Source organism: Rattus rattus, chromosome 1 (assembly GCF_011064425.1).
Source record: "Rattus rattus isolate New Zealand chromosome 1, Rrattus_CSIRO_v1, whole genome shotgun sequence".
NCBI classification, from domain to species: Eukaryota; Metazoa; Chordata; class Mammalia; order Rodentia; family Muridae; genus Rattus; species Rattus rattus.
The window spans coordinates 252,665,113-252,677,537 of record NC_046154.1 but is presented as its reverse complement, the minus strand read 5'-3'; the positions used below and the strand labels follow the sequence as shown (position 1 = coordinate 252,677,537).

The 12,425-nt window shown below is 46.6% G+C and overlaps 1 pseudogene; it reads left to right on the top strand.

Annotated features, from left to right (window-relative positions):
- Nucleotides 1-3,837: 3,837 nt before the first annotated feature.
- Nucleotides 3,838-4,146, top strand: LOC116890088 (annotated as a pseudogene).
- Nucleotides 4,147-12,425: the final 8,279 nt, after the last annotated feature.

Genomic DNA, 12,425 nt, shown 5'->3' with positions numbered 1-12,425 from the left:
CCTCCTCCTTCAAACTTCTCCCCCGCCCATCCTTCCTTCTCCTCCAATGACAGGCCTCCTTCTATCCTGTACCTGCCCCTCACCTGTACTTTACAAATTCAATGGGGAGGTGGTTCTGGTGAAGTCATCTGACTTCTGAGTAGTGACTAGGTAGCTGTCCTTGGGGCAGTGGAATTAGCATCAAAATACAGATAACTTCAGGGCTAACCACAGCAAGGCTCCTTTCCTCTAGCTGCAGGCTGGCACCTGTTTGTCTCAAACCTCTGAGAAACTTCACGGGTGCTGGGAATTGAACCTGGGTCCTCTAAAAAAAACAAGCCGTGCTCTTAACCTCTCAGCTGCTGAGCCATCTCTTCGTCCCTTTAATTCTATCTTTAATTGTGTGTGTGTGTGTGTGTGTGTGTGTGTGTGTGTGTGTGTGCACATACTCATGCTGACGAACCAGCCTGCCTCCATCTTGGGCTTGAAAACCATCTATATCTATCTATCTATCTATCTATCTATCTATCTATCTATCTATCTATCTACCTATCTATCTATCAATCATCTATCTATCTATCATCTATCTATCGATCGATACACTATATATAGTATTACTTTTATTTTATGTTTATTGGTGTTTTGCCTGCGTGTATGTCTGTGTGAGGGTGTCAGAAGCTCTGGGACTGGAGTTACAGACATGTGCACACTGCCATGTGGGTGCTGGGAATTGAACCAGGGTCCTCTGGAAGAACGTCTGTGCAACCGCTCAGCCATCTCTCCAGCCCTCGAAAGCCCATCTTCTACTAAAGACAAATTTGTTCCTATTTGTGATTAAATCTGTTTCTCAAGGCCCGGAGGCCCGGACTATGCCCCGCCTGTAACCTTAACTACAAATGGCTCTTCCCTGCCTGTTCCAGGAATGCCAATCAAGTTTTTATTTCAAAACGTTGTTTATCACCATCTTGCAATCCTGCCTTGGTTTCAGAAGGTTATAATCCGACCTATGACTGCCTTGTCGTTACGCCTACCCTGTTCTGTCCACCTTACAACCATGTCTTTGTTTCAGGAGATCCTTAGAACTCGTTTGTCTTCTAGAGCCCACTTCTATTTTGCCCACAAAATCCCCCATTTGGGGGGCTGGAGAGATGGCTCAGTGGTTAAGAGCACTGACTGCTCTTCCAGAGGTCCTGAGTTCAAATCCCGGCAACCACATGGTGGTTCACAGCCATCTGTGATGGGATCTGATGCCCTCTTCTGACATGCAGGCGTGCAAACTAACGGAACACTCACATGCCTTAAAATAAGTAAATCTTTAAAAATAAAGTAAGGGGTTGGGGATTTAGCTCAGTGGTAGAGCGCTTGCCTAGGAAGCGCAAGGCTCTGGGTTCGGTCCCCAGCTCCGAAAAAAAGAACCAAAATAAATAAATAAATAAATAAATAAATAAATAAAGTAAGAATATCCCCTATTTGGAAACCCCCTACTCCCAAAGCTTTGACCTCCTCACCTCCAATGCTGACCTCTTGAACCCCACCGTAGAGGGAGGCAGCTTACTTTAATTAATGGCGTGCGTTGATTGATTTGACCGTGATGATTTGGGTCAGCGGTCTTTCTTTTCCCATCTTTGGGATTAACACCGGGCTCACCTGGTTATCATTTCAATCCCCATTGGTCCCCATACCAGTCTCAACCAGCCGTTTCCAACCGGAGACTCGATGGAATTAGATAAGCGTCATTTCTCTTAGAAACCAGATAGAAGTGGAAACTGCTTACAGGGAGGAAAGTGCACAGGAACTGTGTTTGAAAACTTTTCATTCATAATTTTTTTTTCCTTGGGAAAGGGACTCATTAGGATTGTGTGGCCCCGCCAGGCCTGGACCTTATGCTTTTCTCTTTTGAGACAGTCACATTTGTTTTAGATAACAAAGATTCATTTCCGGTTCAGTGACCAAACACTGAGACTGGATGTCTGGTGAAATACGCTTTAGTTACCCCAGCCGCCCCAGGGAGGATTGGACTATATAGATCCTTGAGCAAAGCACAGACTGGAAGAATTTCCTTCCTTTTACAGACTTTATAGAGGAGAGGGCTCTGGTCAGAGGTAGGGCTGTAGCAAGCCTGAGACTTCTGCCAGCTTCTTTCTAGCTTTCAGAGGCGCAAGAGAGGATGTAGTAAGTAAGGCTGTTTTGGAACCAGGTAAGAGGAAGCAGATCCAGTTTTCCTGGGTGCCTGAGATAAGGCTCACAGCAAAAAACCTGTTTGCTGCAGAGCTGATGCCTCAGGGGTGGGGGGGGGGATGGGGGCGCTCGAAGGCAGGGGAGGAGGGGAGGGTGGGGGCTTGGAGCAGGGGAGGGCTAATCCCAAAGCCAGTGCTGGTGGTCTTATGCTCTTTAGTCCAGATTGGCCTCTAACTAAAGGCAATCCTCCTGTCTCAGACTCCTCAGTGCTGGGATTATATGCATGAGCCACCACACCCAGAGTCAGCCTTGAAAACTTAATGGCCTCCCCCAAGAAGTTCAGTAGAAACATCATTAAATAAAGAGGAAATGTTAGTGGGAAAGACACAGCCACTAAGCCCTAATCCAACAGACAGACCCCGAGCTCCGAGCCTCTGGAAACAGAACACACCTTTCTTTCCCACACCATAGAGAAACTAGGTTTTCTCCTTCCCTAATTCTTCCAACTCTGAATCTTCTTCCTTTTCAAAACATAATTTTGATCAACTCAGTGTTTGTTTGTTTGTTTGTTTGTTTGTTTTTTGGAGCAGACAGGTCTCTATGTAGCCCTGGCTGTCCTGGAACCTAATTTGTAGACCAGGCTGGCCTTGAACTCACAGAGATCCACCTGCCTCTACCTCCTCAGTGCTGGGATTAAAGTCATGTGCCACCACCCCGGCTTAATTTTTACTTACTTATCGTTTTTAAGAGAGGGTCTTATTATGTAGCTCTGGTTGACCCAGAACTCACATGTAGACCAGGCTGGCCTCAGGGTCATAGCAATCGTCCTGGTTCAACCTCTTAAATGCTGTGACTTAATGTTCCAACATCCTTGGCCTGGTTATCTTTTTTTTTTTTTTTTTTTTTTTTTTTTTTTTTTGAGCTGGGGACCGAACCCAGGGCCTTGTGCTTTATCTTTTCTTATTTACATGTGTGTGCACACGTGTGTGCTAAAGGAGGTCAGTGTGAGAACAAATGTTTTGGAATTCAGTTCTGCGATTCTTCCATGTGTGATTGAGCTCAGGTCGTTAGAACTGGAAGCAAGCCCCTTTTATCACTAAACCTTCTGGCCAGCCCTTGCTTTGTTCGTTCTAGACTTATTTTTATTTATGTGTGCGCCCGTGTGCCATGAATGTGCAGAAGCCAAAAGAGGACATTGGTCTGCCTGGAGCTAGAGTTACAAGTGGGTGATGCTTGGCACTGGATTTGGGGCCTCTGGAATGGTAGTGGAGGCAGCTGATGGGGGCTCAGTCAGATATTTCAAAAACACCAAAATCGCTCTCCTAGTAACTGCCAGTAAAGCCATTTAACCAATAATACTCATGTGACCACTAACGTCAAATCTAGACAGTTTACAAGAACAGAGCTGTAGCCAATAAGACAAGATTTTGTACAAGAGGAGATGAAGATGCATATATGTAGTCCTCTATAGGGAAGGGAACTGATAGAGTAATGTTAAAATTAATCTCAGAAGAAATGAAAGGGATCAAGGGGACTCGAGGAAATCCCCATATATTTGAAGACTTAGAACAAATTTTTGATATAGTCAGAGGGGAAACCCACTCTGTATTGGATTAGAAAATTCTAATTAAGATCACTCCTCTAGTCTTCCTGTCCGGCCGCCATCGGAGAGCAGCAGCCATGGCCCTGCGCTACCCCATGGCCCTGGGCCTCAACAAAGGCCACAAGGTGACGAAAAAAACATCAGCAAGCAGAGACATCGCCCCGCCTCACCAAGCACACCAAGTTCGTGGGGGACATGATCCAGGAGGTGTGCGGCTTCGCGCCCTGCGAGTGGCGCGCTGTGGAGCTGCTCAAAGTGTCCAAGGACAAGCGAGCACTCAAGTTTATCAAAGAGAGTGGGCACTCACTTCGGCGCCAAGAGAAAAGTGGGAGGAGCTGAGCAACGTGCTAGCAGCCATTTTGAAGGCGGCGGCCAAGAAGGATTAATGACCCCTCCCCCAATAAAAGATGGTTCTTAGAAATAAAAGATCACTTCTCTACATTTGAGGCTAACGATGTCATCAGTTCTGGCCAATCGACACAGTGTTAGAGAAGCTACTGCCTTCTTCAAGTGGACTAGGGAATCCAAAACGGGTAAGAGTGTATCCCTGCAGTCCAACGTACAGAATCGAAGCCAACCGGAACCATGGACAAACTCACTCAAAGGCAAAGGCAGGGTGAGACCACGGCCCAGACCAACCCTACATTCAGAGAATCAAAGGTATAAGACCACTCCAAAGATAAGATCAGATACCAACAAGACAGCCCTAAGGAAGAAGATTCAGAAACACATTCCTATGCAGACCAAAGACATTAGTGACTTACTCTATGACACCTTGGATGGTATTCCTACCAGAATGCTGAGACCATGACTCCTTCACCCTAACCCTTGTGTACACCAGGAATGCATTCTGTGCTGAAGATGGTCATCGTGCAGCTATTGGGAATACAGTTTGGTATAGCTAGAGTAACGCACGGAGGAAGGCTAAGGCCCACTTTGCACAGACTTTGAGAGCCGTAGTCTCCAGTGACCAAAAGGAAGTGGAAAGAAACCCATGAAACACCATTTAACACAGCAGCAGCAGCTGTCTACAGTCACGGGAGACAACTATCTCCTAAATCATCTGTCTACCTGACAGTGAAGAATGAGGGGACAGTAAGGTTTGAGATGCCAGGCATGGAAGACTCCATGTTTGATTGTGAAAGAGCAGCAAATACCAAACTCCCTCCATCGTTATTCACCCCACATGTATGGCAGATGTACCCCATGTTTGGCTGCCAGTACAGTAAAACTATCAGGATGCCAAATGAAAGGGTACATGAATACATCAACCAAGAGTGGACACAATACAGTTTGTAATTAGAGGATGCCCTAGAGCCTATGACTCCTTCGTGCCAAGGTACCACGTGAGAAAGGCAGACAACAGAAACCTACATTGGTGGGAAACTTCAAGTCTGGATACTTTCCAAACTAGAATCCTGGAAGCATACACACCAAGGGCTCTACATGATTCTTCCACTACCATAGCTCAGGGAATGAGGGATTGGAGACTCTGTGACCTGTAAACCCATGCTCGATATATCACATGCAGTAAATCTGCACAAGGGACTTCAGTCTGATGAGGTATATGTCTTCCCCATTACACAGGAATCCTGTGGAAGCAAAGCAGACAACTTCACACTGTCGTTGCTAGAGGAGGAGGAGACAAGAACAAATGAACAAATTCTTCACAGCCCCCTACAAGCTGGCATTTGTCAGCCCCTCTGTCTCCTCACTACTGCTTCAGAGAGCATCCATGATGACGCCCGATCTCAGCCTCCCTGCAAGATGAATATTTGCGTCAGGATCAAGACAATCTCACTCTCCTTGGACCTCAAATCATGGCTCCCACCTGCAGAACTCTGCTCTGCTCTGAACCTGAGCTTCTGAGAATACCAGTCTTCTACTCCTCAGGAAATAGGTTTGTTGCCAAAAACAAACAAACAAAACAAAACAAAACAACAAAACAAAGCCAAAAAACCAGTTTACAGTTCATGGTGGCTCGAGCTATGTTGATTGGCTCCTTACTTGGAGCTGGCATAGCATTTCCCATTCTGTCCGACATCAATGCAGACATAGAAGATGTCGGAAATCTTACCGAACAACAACCATTGGCTGTTAATGCCTTGTCTGACGCTGGGCTATTACCCATAAGCTGATCCATAGGCCTTTATTAAATCTATTAAGGAGAACTAAATTTTTTGAATTTAGTTGGCAGACACTAACAAACACACAGCAGAAAAATTGAAGCGGCTAGCTGTAGGCAAACCAGAGCTCTGGAAATTATCTGATACAACGTATCCAGAGGAACAAAGGGAAGAATGTAGCCAAGTAAGACTGAAGACTTGCTTTTCTAAGAGTAGAGGCAGACCAATCCTTTTCTACATGATCAGTCAACAAGCTCTACTAGACCCAAGGCAAACCACTGGGTGTGAGCATGGATTCTCTAAAAATCCATGTACTTTTAGTCTGTATGAACAATGTGATACCAGCTAATCACATTGCCGTTGCCTGGGAAACTTGGGGAGGGATTGGTTATGCCCACCGATTCTTTCCTATGCATTAGTTGTACTAATACAGAGAATGTCTCCTAGCCAGAGGAACATACCATCCATCTCACGTCCCCTCTGTCCAGTGAGCTCCAAACACCAGAACTGACCTCTTTGGGTCAACTCACAGACCTTGGCAATGGAGTCTTCACGGCTTCTTCCAAGAAGGCCTTCATCCTCATGGGTGACATCTGTAGTTTTGCCAGGAGCACCTTAGACCACCTTTTATTCTGTAGGACCTGGTTGTATGACTATATAGAGTGCTGCTGGAGTGAGAGCCCATTTCTCAGGACAGGTAAGCATGTCCAGCCTCTCTACCCTAACCTTTGAACAGAGACACAGGTTTTTGACTCAGGTACCCTCTATAACAATGAACACAAAGATGACCTGTTAGGAAAGGTTAGGAAAGCCACTGACGGCATTTCTACTGCTCTCTCCTCTAACGTGCCACAATTACAGCCAGCAGATTATGAGAGCAGTAGGGCTAGCAAGACCCTGGAAGGACAGATAGAATATAACACTTCTCCGCTGTACTCGGAGCAGACACTATTATTGCCTATATCCATAAAGTTAGCAAGCTTAAAAATGTCCTTTATTTGATGTGATTGGTAGAAGGTTTAGATTTGATCGCACTTGCTTGCCCACACAGAAGTTGTTCCACTGGATAAAGGAGAGATTTTTGGCTTTTTGTATATATCATATTGGCTCTCTTGGCATACAAACTCCTTACGATTATTTTGGGCTTGTTCACCAAACTTCATTTCAGGAAGAACTATGACAAGAGGCTCCAGAGACTACTATAGCACCAGAAGGAACAAACCAGCTAGGTCGTCTGTAGAAAACATGCTTGGAGAAACTTCAAGAGATGTTTTTTCCAGAATGATACCGCAAGTTAGAAACAATGTATCCCAATGCTTGGTCCTACCCCACCAAATAAATTCCATTTTTGCCAGAAGAGATGGTGTGTATACAGTGGTCTTGGACCAGAAATGATTGCCTCTGGAGATTCACCAGACTTCCTGATGCCCCATATCCCCCGTTTGACTTTCCATAATATTAGCATCCACAAAACTAAACGGCAACACTGGACGATAATCAGGAAGCTCACTGGACTCTCCGGTGCTCTTTTCATTAATAAAGGAAGAAATGCCCCGCTCATGGCCATGTCCCCCGTGTTCCCGCTTGGCTCTGATCAAGTTCCGGTTTGCTCATCTCTAAGTCCTACAGCTTTCAACCCCTGCTATGCCCTCCATTACTCTACGACATTTCTGTTTGAAACCAAGTTTGAAACCTTTTTATTTCTGAATGTTGCTTTCAGCTTGGTGCATTCCAAAACCTAGAGAAAACCAAATTTCAGGAAATACGCCTAGGCCTTAGAAATCACCGAAATGCCCTGTGATGCAGGCTGGTAGACACGGGGTTCACCTTGTTCTGACCATTTCCTCAACAGTTGTGTGCTTTGTCGCCTGCGCTGTCTCTCCTTACGTTTATCTGTGCAGCAGTGTTTGTGTTGTTCGCCGTAGGCTGTCTCCTTTCCCTGTTTTGGCCCAAATTTGTTGCAATTGACTGTGAAATGATAACACAACGAATCCTTAAGTGAATCCTTAACTTAATCCTTAAGTTCTCATTGGTGCTGTGCATACCTCAAGGACCAGGGGAGGAAGCAAAATGAGCATAGAAAAAAAAAAAAAAGAATGCCTTTTAGACATGTAGAAATACCTTAGTTAGTTAGTTAGGAACCCCATTACACCCAAGGCTGCACCTGATAACCAGAACCCAGTGACACTACACACTTAAGATAACCAGACACAGTCCTTGAACCCCACGACACCCACTGGATGGTACGTAAGTGGGGACCAAAAGCAATGCTCTGCTCTGCACATCTGGAGACAGCACCTTGATCTGCAGATGGAGAGTCTCCCCTAGGATCCTCATCTTCAAATCAGAGTGAACCCGACCTTCACTTGTCACAGCGAGCACCTTCGGGGAGATAGCCTTAGGGTCACCGTTAGGAACTCAGAGTGTTGTGAACTTCGTGTGATGACCCTCAGCATAATTAAATAGAATATTTGCTATACCGACTACAGGTATCTATCTAGCTTCTTGCTATCAAAAAATAGCAAGTGCTTGTAGTCCCTGAGCTGTCTCTCCAGCTCTGATTTGTTTTTTTTTTTTTTTTTTTTTTTTTTTTTTGGAGCTGGGGATCAACCAGGGCCTTGCGCTTCCCTAGGCAAGCGCTCTAACCACTGAGCTAAATCCCCAACCCCAGGATCTCTGATTTGTTTTTATGAACGGTCTTATGTAGCCCAGGCTGGCCTGGAATTCACTAGGTAGTCTAGGACGACCTTTAACTTCTGATTGTCCTGCTTCTATTCCTCAAACGCTGAGTTTAAAGGTGGGCGCCACCACACGGGGTTTTATAGGGGTCTGGGGATCGAACCTAGGACTCATGACTCTTCTGACTGGACCCGAGTTTCCAGACCCACGTTTCCGGATGGCTTGTTTTTCTCACCCTCTGCCTCACACTCAGGACTTCCTCCTTGCTGAGAACTCTTGACCCTTGAAGAGCAGAATCCTGAGACTATAGGCCCCCAAGGCTGGGGAGTCTTACCTAACTTCCTACTTTTTGCAGCGCTGGGGTTGGACCCCAGGGCCTCACCTTTGCTACTGCTAGGCAAGCCCTACCAGGAAGCCCCTGCAGCCTCTGAAAACTTATCACTTCCTTCTGGGCTTTGGGAAACCTTCCCCAGGCCCCAGGTGAATAGAGATGGAACTCTAGACGGTTTTCACCACCAAGGAGGTTTCAGCCTCGCTTCAGACTCCTTTTTGTCTCCTTGGTCCTGGTGACCCTCAGAAAGGGTCGATTCTAGTTCTCTCCGTTACCCTGGAAACACCTGGGTAGCTGGGTGGTTTATTTCAGGTGGAAACAACACTGCCCTCAGCCCCGCATGCTTCCAGGCTTGTTATGATGCTATCTCAGCTAGGCCTTCCCAGGGCTCCCAAAGCCTGTTCACTGCAGGAGTGCTGGTAAACTTTAACCATTCACCCTGTGGGTGTTAGGTTACAGACCTTGTGGCTGCCCGTGCACCCCCTACCCTGCTCCCCAGCCGTTCTCCTGTGGCAGAAAAAGTTGATAAATTGATAAGCCCTGCAGTCTACTTCCGCACCCTCAACCCAGGCCTAAGGGGATCCTGAATTTAACTACTTTAGCTAGTGCGTTCCAGCCTGGTCACTCCCGGGACTATAACAGGGCAGGGCAACGATGAAGCCTTCCTAAAGGGACACTTCAGCAGTCAGACTATTGAAGCAACGAACTCCAAGAAACTAATTCCACCCCCTCAGGAAACCTGTGCTGAGTGAGGGGTCTTGAGCCAAGTTAGCCAGAGGGAAACTTTTCTCCCAGGAAATAACCACTTGTTAGCCCACCTTGCAAAGAAGACTGGATGGTTAGCAGTAGGCGGGACCACACCTTGACTGACAACTGCAAAGGTAAGCGAAACTCTGGCTGGCTCTTACTTAAAGCTCAACTTCACGTCAGGACCCTGAAGATGGATCGCATCTCTCCATCCCTCTTCCCAAAGTGGCCACATGGCATAAATCTCCTTTTTCTGCCATTTCTAAGATTTCTCTTGGTGCTGGAGCGATGACTCCACAGTTGAAAGCACACAACGGTCTTCCAGAGGACTTGAACTCGGTCTCTACCACACACTTCAGGTGCCTTGCAACTGCCTGTAACCCAATTAGAGAGGGCCCGGCACTCCTGGCCTTCTTAAACACCTGCACTCTCATACACAAACTCTCACACAGATACACAGACACACTTTGTGTGTGTGTCTGTGCTTATAGGTGCAAGTGCCCATGTTTGCCAGTAGAGGGCATAATATCCCTTTGAGCGTAAGTGTTAATGTGGGTGCTGAGAACAGAGAACCAAACTCCGGGAGCAGTTCTCATTTTTTTATAACTTTTTTTTTTTAAATGTATGTCCATTGGTGCCTTGCCTGCGTGTATGTCTGTATGCAGGTGTTGGATCCTGGACTTAGAGACAATTCTGAGTTGCCCTCCCTGTGGGCTGTGGGACTCAGGACCTCTGGAAGAACAACAGCTCTTAACCTCTGAACCATCTCCAGCCGGGCAGGACTGGGCAGGACTCACTCTTAACTGCTTAGTTATTCCTTAGTTATAACTGCTACACTGTTTCAATGGCCTTCCCACACGCAGTGTATCAAATGGCGGTAGGTGTGTCCCTGTATTTTCAGCTGTTAATTGCTGGGCTAGCAGAGCCAGGTGCTGGCACAATCTTTGGTGCTGTCGTTCCTATGACCCATTATCAGCTTTCTAGCTGTAAACACTTGTTCCTTGAAACCCAAGATGATGCGTGTCTGAGATGACCAGATTCAAACCAACAAACAAAAACAAAACAAAACAACAAACTGCCTTGAAGGAAGTCAAGTAGCCCTCATCCCAGCCAAAGGGCAGCCCCAAGAAGTGGATCCACACTGTCCAGCTGCCGATTGGCTGATTGGCTCAGACTGGAACGTGGGTTGTTTTTTTGTTGTTGATGTTGTTGTTGCTTTGTTTCGTTTTGTTTTTGGAGAATAAAGAGCTGGTGGCTGATCTGGGACAGGTGAGGCAAAAGTATGGAGGGGAATGAGGCGGGGGTTAGAGAGTGGGAGCCACTGGAAGGGACACGGGGTCAGGGAAGTTGGGTTAAGTTAGATTGTAGCTGAGAGTCAGCCCCAGCAAAAGGCCAGCAGCCTTATGCTACAGGAACGTCTCTGTGTCTTTATTATAAACCTCAAGCAGGATCCCAAAAAGCTCCAACACTAGTGGTTCTCAACCGCCCTAACTCTGCGACACTTTAATGCAGTTCCCCATGTTGTAGTGACCTCCAACCACAAAATTATCTTGTTGCTACTTCATAACCACAATTGTGCTACTGTTATAAATTATAATGTAAATATCTGATATGCAAGATATATATGATCTGTAACCCTCAAAGAAGTCCTGACCCACAGGTTGGGAACCACTGGTCTAGACCTAATTTGGCTGTTTTATTTGGCTTCTGGGGGACAGGTAGTAACCCCAAGTCCTATAACAGTGTGTAGACTAAGTTAGGCTTCCTCCCTACCCAACCCATACCAACAAGAAACTCCCCTTGGGAACTGAAGAGGTGGCCTAGTGGCCTAGTGGTTAAGTCACTTGCTGTTCTTACAGAGGACCTGGATTTAGTTTCCAGCACCCACGTGGTGGCTCACAACCATCTATACTCTAGTTCCAGGGGATCTCATGCCCTCGTCTGGCCTCTGTGTGACCTAGGAATGCTCACAGACATGAACAGAGGCAAAAACCACTCAGGTACACATAAAATAAAAATACATTTTTAAAAGAAAAAAACGGGCAGTAGAGGTGCAACATTTTTAATCCCAAATTTGAGGCCACTATGATTTACAAGAAAACTGTGGGCTAAAAAGAAAAGCAATCAGACAAAGTCAAACCAAAAATCAAACCTGGGAGTGATGAGCAGGGATGGAAATGGCCCGGGAAGAAGCAAGAGGGGCAGGATCGCCAATGGCTGGCAGCTGGAAGCTGGGGGATCTCCTGAAAAGTGGGAAAGGGTGAAGCCAAGATCTGGGTAGTGATCAGAAGCGGGGTAGAGGGAATGAGAATTTCCCAGATTCGATTATTCAAAGCCTGTTTATCCAGGCTGTTCTCAGAGCTAGCATAGGGTGTTTCCATGTTCCCAGCATCCTGGACACGGGTTTGTATGGTGAGAGAGATGAAGAGGGGCGGGCAGCGAGGGTGCATTGGCTTGTAGCCTGAGAGGAGAGCTGGCCAGGGGAAACTGCCACTAAAGAACATGGTAGGGTGGGCCTGGCCCTTCCTTGGGTCCCAGCAGGCCAGGGCAGGGAGTGAGGAGTACTTGGGCCGGGCAGTGGGGTCAGGCTGACTCAAGTTAAGACTCGGATGTCGCCCCTTCTCAATCGCAGAACATTCGTGTAATTAACCAAACCGCTTTGGGCCTGGCTTTTTATGTTTTTCATCTGTTAAAAGGAGAAAATGGAGCTATGCGAAGGGGATTCATCCCTGTCTTGGAGGAGTGGCTTGGGAGGTTGAGGCAAGAGGATTGCTAGGAGTTC